Raw genomic sequence first — 6,882 nt, 5'->3', positions numbered from 1 at the left:
GTAGGTTTCCACTCGCACCACTTCCTCCCTATCTGTGAAATTTTATCTTCTCTGTTATTATCCCAGGGGCCGCTTTGCAAAGGCCTCACACCCGAAAGACCTGTTGGATGAGAAGCGCGCTATGAGGTTTCAGGTGTCAGGGCAGGCACTGGAGTGCTTTTCCATGAAACCAAAGCGGATGGCGCCTCCCCACTTCATCAAAGGAGACCAGACACTTGCCAAGGCACCAAACACGTGCGCAGGAGGCATTTCGGGAGAAGGGAAGGGGAGAGTGTTTGTTCAAGGGTAAGGTCCCAGCTCCCCGTCAGTGTGAATGGGCCATTTACAAGCTACTTACGGTGGAAATGATATATTTAAAGACTCAATTTAGCCTCTATTGTTTGGCTGAAAGGCAAACTGTGCTAGGGGGCATGGTTTCAATTCTTGTGTTCCTGAGCTCTTCCTCACACTCTTGGCGAATGTTGGGCAGGTTGCTAACACATTCAGATTTTAGAAGGAGGGAGCAGTGGCCCAACTGGTTGAAGGAGGACTGATGTGGCTTATCTCTGAGACACTGATTTTTTTTTTTTTAATGTTTGTTTATTTATTTATCGGAGAGAGAGAGAGGACAAGCGGGTGAGGGATAGAGAGACAGGGAGAGAGAGAATCCCAAGCACGGTCTGCACCCCAAGACGGTGATTCTTAACATTTGGGAAATCATAGACAAGTTTGAGAATCTGATAAAAATGTAAACTTTCTTTCCAGAAGAAACATGCTCATTAGACTTTTAGCATACGTCTCTGGGGGAATTTGTGGACACTTGGAATCAATCTGCAGACCGTGGGTCCCTGCTCTAAAGGATTCTGTCCTCATATTTTTTTTTCCTCTCTTCGCATTTTATGACTGCGAATTCATTCCAAGAGGGAGTAAACCACAGGGACATCAATTTTGCCCTCAAGACACTAATTTCAAATTCAATATTCCAGAGAGTGTCAGGTTCAAAAATGTTAAATCTGTTATTTCCTGATCTTTAATCCATATCATACAGTAGTATACGATTTTAATCAAAATGTCATCAAATTATAAGCCATAGTTTTCTTTCTGTACATTTGTAAATGAAAATTTCCCAATGAATCAATCTTTCTTTCCACTTGCATTGTGATTTGAAAGAACTGGCCACGCTGCCCTCTTTTCAGTATCACCCCCACTGGATTCCGAGCGGTTAGCAAGAAATCGTGTGTACCGCTCTCGTCTGAATGTGGTAGTTGTTCTATTTTGAAAACCCTGCCCATGGTAGGCAGTAGAAATACTTGTGGAGTGAATGAAATGATCACCAGCACCCCTGAGCCAGATGATAACTAAGTTAAAAATCCTTCTCATTAAAATGCGGTTTTAAAGCTGAGGCCCCCTTAGAGCTGACTGCCTTTTATCGGAACCAGGGTGACCATCTGTCAGAAATCAATGCCTTTGAGGTCATTCTCCATAATTCTGCCTCTCTGAATTTATCAGTCATGGAATCTCTGAATTTATCCCCCTCCCTCCACACACACACGCGCACACACTTTTTTTTTTTTTTTTTTTTTTGCTTTTCGTGATGACCATCCTGATGATGACGCTATTCTACTACTTGTCGTATTCGTGGCTTTCGTGGAGCACGGACAGAGCCCCGCATGTCCGTGAACCGTATCCCCGCTTTACAGACGGAGCAACTGAAGTTCAAGGAGCCGAGGGCCCAGTTGGTAAGCAGGTGCGCGGGTTTCTGTTCCACGTTGTGCCCTTCCAAGCCAGGGCCCTGGAGCCCGGTGCGGGGGGCACTCCGTCAAGGTGGCTGACAAGTGGGGGGCAGGGACCGTGTGAAATGCAAATTGCAGTAGAGCTGAAGGCTCCTGAGAAATAGGAGACGCAGAGGCTCCGACGTCAGGTCAGCTCGGTTTAGTCTGGAACCAGGAAGCCCTCCCTGTTCTATAAAGTTGTGCCCCCAGAGCCTGCGGTTCGGCGGGCAAAATGCACGGAGGTGATCTGGCCGGGCCGGGGGCTGCCGTCCCGCTCTGCTCAAAAACATGGTTTATGGGGCGCCAGGTGGCTCAGTCGGTTGAGCGTCCGACTTGCTCAACCCATCTTGCTGTAAAGCGCCCATCTTGCTGTAAAGATGATCCCCGATGTCCCCGTTGGGACGCTGTGCCTCAGGCAGGTGAGGTGACACGGCCAAGGCACACCCTGGAGAGTGTCAGTCTGGGACAGAAACCTGGTCTGTCCGGCTAAGCTTCAGGCGGCTCCTTGATGCTGTGTCTGCAGGAGGCTCACAGGTAAGGCCGAGGTGCCCACTTCCCGCGAGGGCCCTTCCTCGAGCTGAGGGCTGGGTCTCTGCACTGTCCACCCCACTGAGCTGGGGCAGGCCCTACCCTCCTTCCTCACTGGCCCTCTTCCCACAGCAACTCAGTGACATTTGTGACGCTAGGAACACAGGGTTTTGTAGCAGCCTTCACCCGAGGCGAAATTCACCTGTAATCACGTCCCTGGCTCTCTTTTCTGAAACTCCTTTGCTTTGCTCACAAATCAAAGGCTAGAGCTAGTTCCCTACCTTGCAGAATGCTAAGCCACAGACCAGAACGCCTGGGCATAAGGTAGTGCAAAGAACCTGGGCTCCGTTATAAGACAAGCTGGTTCCCAATCCTGTCATTTAGTTGCTGTGTGATCTCGGCAAGTCGCTTAACCCCTCTGAACCTCAGTTGACTCATAGTTAGCTCCCAAGGTAAATGTAAAAAAAAAAAAAAAAATGTAAATGTAACAATAAATGGAAATATAACAGTGTGGGGCCTAACAGGGAGGGAAAGTAGTAGATTCTGGATAACTTGGAGCTACTTTTATCATTTCCAGCACTTCATGGGTTTGTGGTTTAAGGGGAAGCCTGTGCCTATGTCACGCCTGAGTTTCTTCCTCTGTAGAATGGAAATAATCTGAGTCCCCTGCGTGTCTCATCCATTCTTACAAAAGCTTTATAAGAGATTGTACCTGATTACTGGAAAAGACTGGGCTCCCTCAATGGCTAAGGGCCCTTATAGAGTTACATAACTTCTTTCCCTCCAGAGGTTATTGTGCTTGATAAGCATTAATTTATTCATTTTCTCCTCTTCCATTTTAACACCATACACGGAGGACTTTAAAAACTTTTTTTAATGTTTATTTATTTTTGAGAGGGAGAGAGAGAGAGCACGCGAGCGAGTGAGCAGGGGAGGGGAAGAGAGAGAGAGGGAGACACAGAACCCGAAGCAGGCTCCAGGCTCCGAGCCGTCAGCACATAGCCCGATGCGGGGCTCGAACTCTCGAAGTGTGAGATCATGACCTGAGCTGAAGTCGGATGCTTAACCGGCTGAGCCACCCAGGAGCCCCCAGTGAGGACTTCAATAAGCCGAACCCCGGGGAACACAGCACTGAGCCAATAGAACGCTTTTCTCCAGCTGGAGGAAGCCCGGTGCTGACCCAAACCCAAATATGATCACAATTGTCTCCACAGTCCGTGGGGGGAAAGGAAGCTGGACTAAGAGCGAGGACAGGGCCACCAGGGACAAGATGAATGGTGAGGTCAAGACAAAGGAAGCTGAGAAACACCGTGAATATCCGCTAGACTGTGAGCTCCATGAGGCCGGGAGCTGTGTTTGATTTTGCTCATGGACGTAGGGTAGGTGTGGACGAGAAGCTGTGAGGCATCCCCCCGGCCCGGCCCAGGACGGGGGCACACGTTCCCCCCAGCCGCTCAGAGTGTTGGCTGCTGCTGTTCACAGCTCTGTGCCTCTCAAGAAGAAAGTTCCTGGCCCGAAGATTTGTTCCCTCCACGGGCGTAGCCCAGTGAGTGCTCGATACGTGGTACAGAGGACGGGCCCGTTGCCTCAGCTCAGGACGACTCTGAGGGGCCGTCCCCTGCTCCAGAACACTCTGTGGGACCGGGTGAGGCCTTGGTCGACACCACATCACAATTCAACTGCTCCCTTTGCGCAGCTCTGTTTTCCGCACTTACCGACAGATCTCGAACCCGAAAGCACTTCTCAGGAAACCTGAGAATTTACAAATCTACATTTCACTGTTTGTCTCCGGGGGAGCTCAAGCCGAGACCCTCACTGTCTGTGGAGGTCCAAATGGGCATCGCAAAGAGGTCAAGTGGCCCGCAAAGTCAACTCCATGTCGTCGAAACATCCCTTCGGGGAGGACAGCCACCCATGAATGATGCCGCCATGGCGTATCATTTCTTTGACGGACAGATTCTTGAATGATTCCCGCAGGGCACAGTAAGCAAGAAAATCCGAGGTGATCACAACTCCCTAACCATCAGTTAACCGACTTTTAAAAAAAACCTTCACCATCCCCAAGGCTTCGCCACGTGTGAAATCCAATAGACGTAACACTTTTCAAAGGGACATTAAGCCCTCACTAATTTTCATCTGGACGAATGAACCGAAAGGAGAGAGGGCAGGCTGTGCATCGCTCAGTGTCTCTCGGGCCGGGTTCAAATTACGCTAGTGTAAGTGGGTCAGGAATACGGGAATTAAATTACTCTTCGGATATTGTGGATGTAACCCTTAGGACCGTCACCCTGGCCGACGGAGAATGCCTGCTTTGCAGCCCAAATACGGCTGAGCTCATACCCTTGGTACTTTCTAAGATTCTCCTTAATAACCATAGTTGGCTTTTTGGCTGAGATTCTCCCTACCTTATTGACTATTTTCTTTTCAGAGGCAATCATTTGTACATCAGACAGAGTGTTGTTTTTGCCCCTGGGTCATTTCTGGTTAGGACAGAGAATGATGGAGACCAAGATAAATCCCCTTTACCACGATCCTTGCCCTTAAGGTAATAGTCTTGTGGACTCCAAACCCTGCCTCTGCTATGTTATTATCACTCTGGGCTAAGTGGACTGCAGGCCCGCCTGGAAATGGCCACTTGGTAGTTTTTAAAGATTCCAGGACATTTATCCCCAGAGGATCTACTAACGAAACTTGTTGTAACTGTCAGCGGTTACAGGCCAGGCAAGATCTCTTTGTTCTAGGCTCTTTGTGTTTGGTATTCTGGAGTCTGCACGAGAGCCAAATATGTACATACGTATTATTTGTTTATATTTTACACATGCCAAAGCAACTTCAGAAAAGCAAAAAGATGACCCGAGGTCGCATAGTCCTAATTGGGATAGCCAGACCTGGGATTCAAACCCAGGAATAGACTAACCGTCACCATTAGGACATTCCGCTCCTTTATTTTTTATTTTTTAATGTTTATTTATTTTTGACAGAGAGAGAGAGAGACAGAGCATGAGCGGGGGGAGGGGCAGAGAGAGAGGGAGACGCAGAATCCAAAGCAGGCTCCAGGCTCCGAGATGTCAGCACAGAGCCTGACGCGGGGCTCGAACTCACAGCCTGCTAGTTCAGGACCCGAGCCCAAGTCGGACAGTCAACTGACTGAGCCACCCAGGTGTCCCTCCTTTATTTTTTAAAAGCAATTTTAGCCTGATGAAAACAAACTAAATACAGGAATCCGAAAGGAGGGGAAGCTTTTAACCCACCAGCGATCCCGGAGCAACTGGCTCATTCCTGGTGGCCTTGGGACCTCCCGTGTGGTAGGAGCCCCCTCGACTAAGGAGGGAAAGGAAAGCCAGAATGATACAGAGTCGTCTACTTTTCACAAAAGAATAGACTAGGTTGAAGGGGGGGGGGAAGAAAGAAAAGAACTTCACGAAGCGGGTCCACAAGGAAAATTATCTGCCTTGAACTTAGCCGTGGGTGGAGAAGGAAAAAAGTGTTCCTGAACTACCTCCCGCTCGTCTGCGTGCTGCTGAGTCTGGAGGACGACCTCCCTGCCTCCCGGCCGTGCCAGCCCCGGACCGCGTGGCTGGTTGTCACCTGCTCTTAGGCCCACCCTGGGGCTCAGGTTGCGGGGGTGCGCCTTTCTCTCTGGTCCTTCTCCGCCCCCGGCTGAAGGTGCTTCTGCTGATGTGGCCCCTGGACGCTTCCTCCTCCTTCACCCGGGGTGGGGGGGGGGGTGGAGTTGTTCCCTCCTCCCAGCCCTAATGGCTTTTCGCTTTTAATCTGGGGGTGACGGGGATAGCTGCCCTCCCACAGGCGACTTGAGGCTTCTGCTCCTTAGGGGAAAGGGTCTGAGCGATATGTCAAGCTTTACCTGCAACTGGCCTCCGCCGGTGGGGGATGCTGTCTGGCCCCTGGCCCTGCCTCCGGTCCCGCTCATGAGCATCCAGTGGGTGTTCATACTGAAGAATCCCGCGTGGCTGGAAACTCGCAGTGTGTGCGCCTCCCAGAGCCTCCGTCTGTCATGGTAGCCTACCCTTGACCTCTAAAGGTTTGTGAAAGAAACACAGCTGCTTTCTTCCACACGCATTCGGTAGCCCGGTCTTCCCCCTGTGTTCTGCCACAAGGTGACTCTATGCTCATGTCCCATCTCCCCCCCCCGCCGGGGGGGGGCCCTCTCACCAGCTCCCGTCAGTCCGGGATGGGTGAGAACAGAGCTAGCTCCTTCCCCAAAATGCCCTCCCCAGGCCTCTTTGTCATAAAGCAAAGTGACTCTACTCCCTGAAGGAACATTGCGGGGGATAAAGAACGAATGCACCCGAGGGAACAGGTAAAACGTTAGGACTTTTTTAAACCCAAGTCCTGGGCACGCCGTAGCAAAATGTCGACATGGATGAGCCAAATGAACCAAGAGGAGTCTGCTGTGCCTGTCTAAGCTTTTGGACGACGGAGCAGCCGAAGGGCTAAGAATTCCCATCTCTGAAGACAGAAACGCTTGGATGGGAATTTCAAGCGGTCACCACCTTGGGTAAATCACTTAACCTCTCCAGGCCTCAGTTTCCCCTCCTGTGCAATGGGGCTCATGGGCGGTTAAAAAGATCAAAAGAGTTAC

The sequence above is a fragment of the Puma concolor genome, chromosome E4 (assembly GCF_028749965.1).
Source record: "Puma concolor isolate L17-30 chromosome E4, mPumCon1.1.hap2, whole genome shotgun sequence".
In the NCBI taxonomy this organism is placed as follows: Eukaryota; Metazoa; Chordata; class Mammalia; order Carnivora; family Felidae; genus Puma; species Puma concolor.
Note: the sequence above shows the minus strand (reverse complement) of the source record.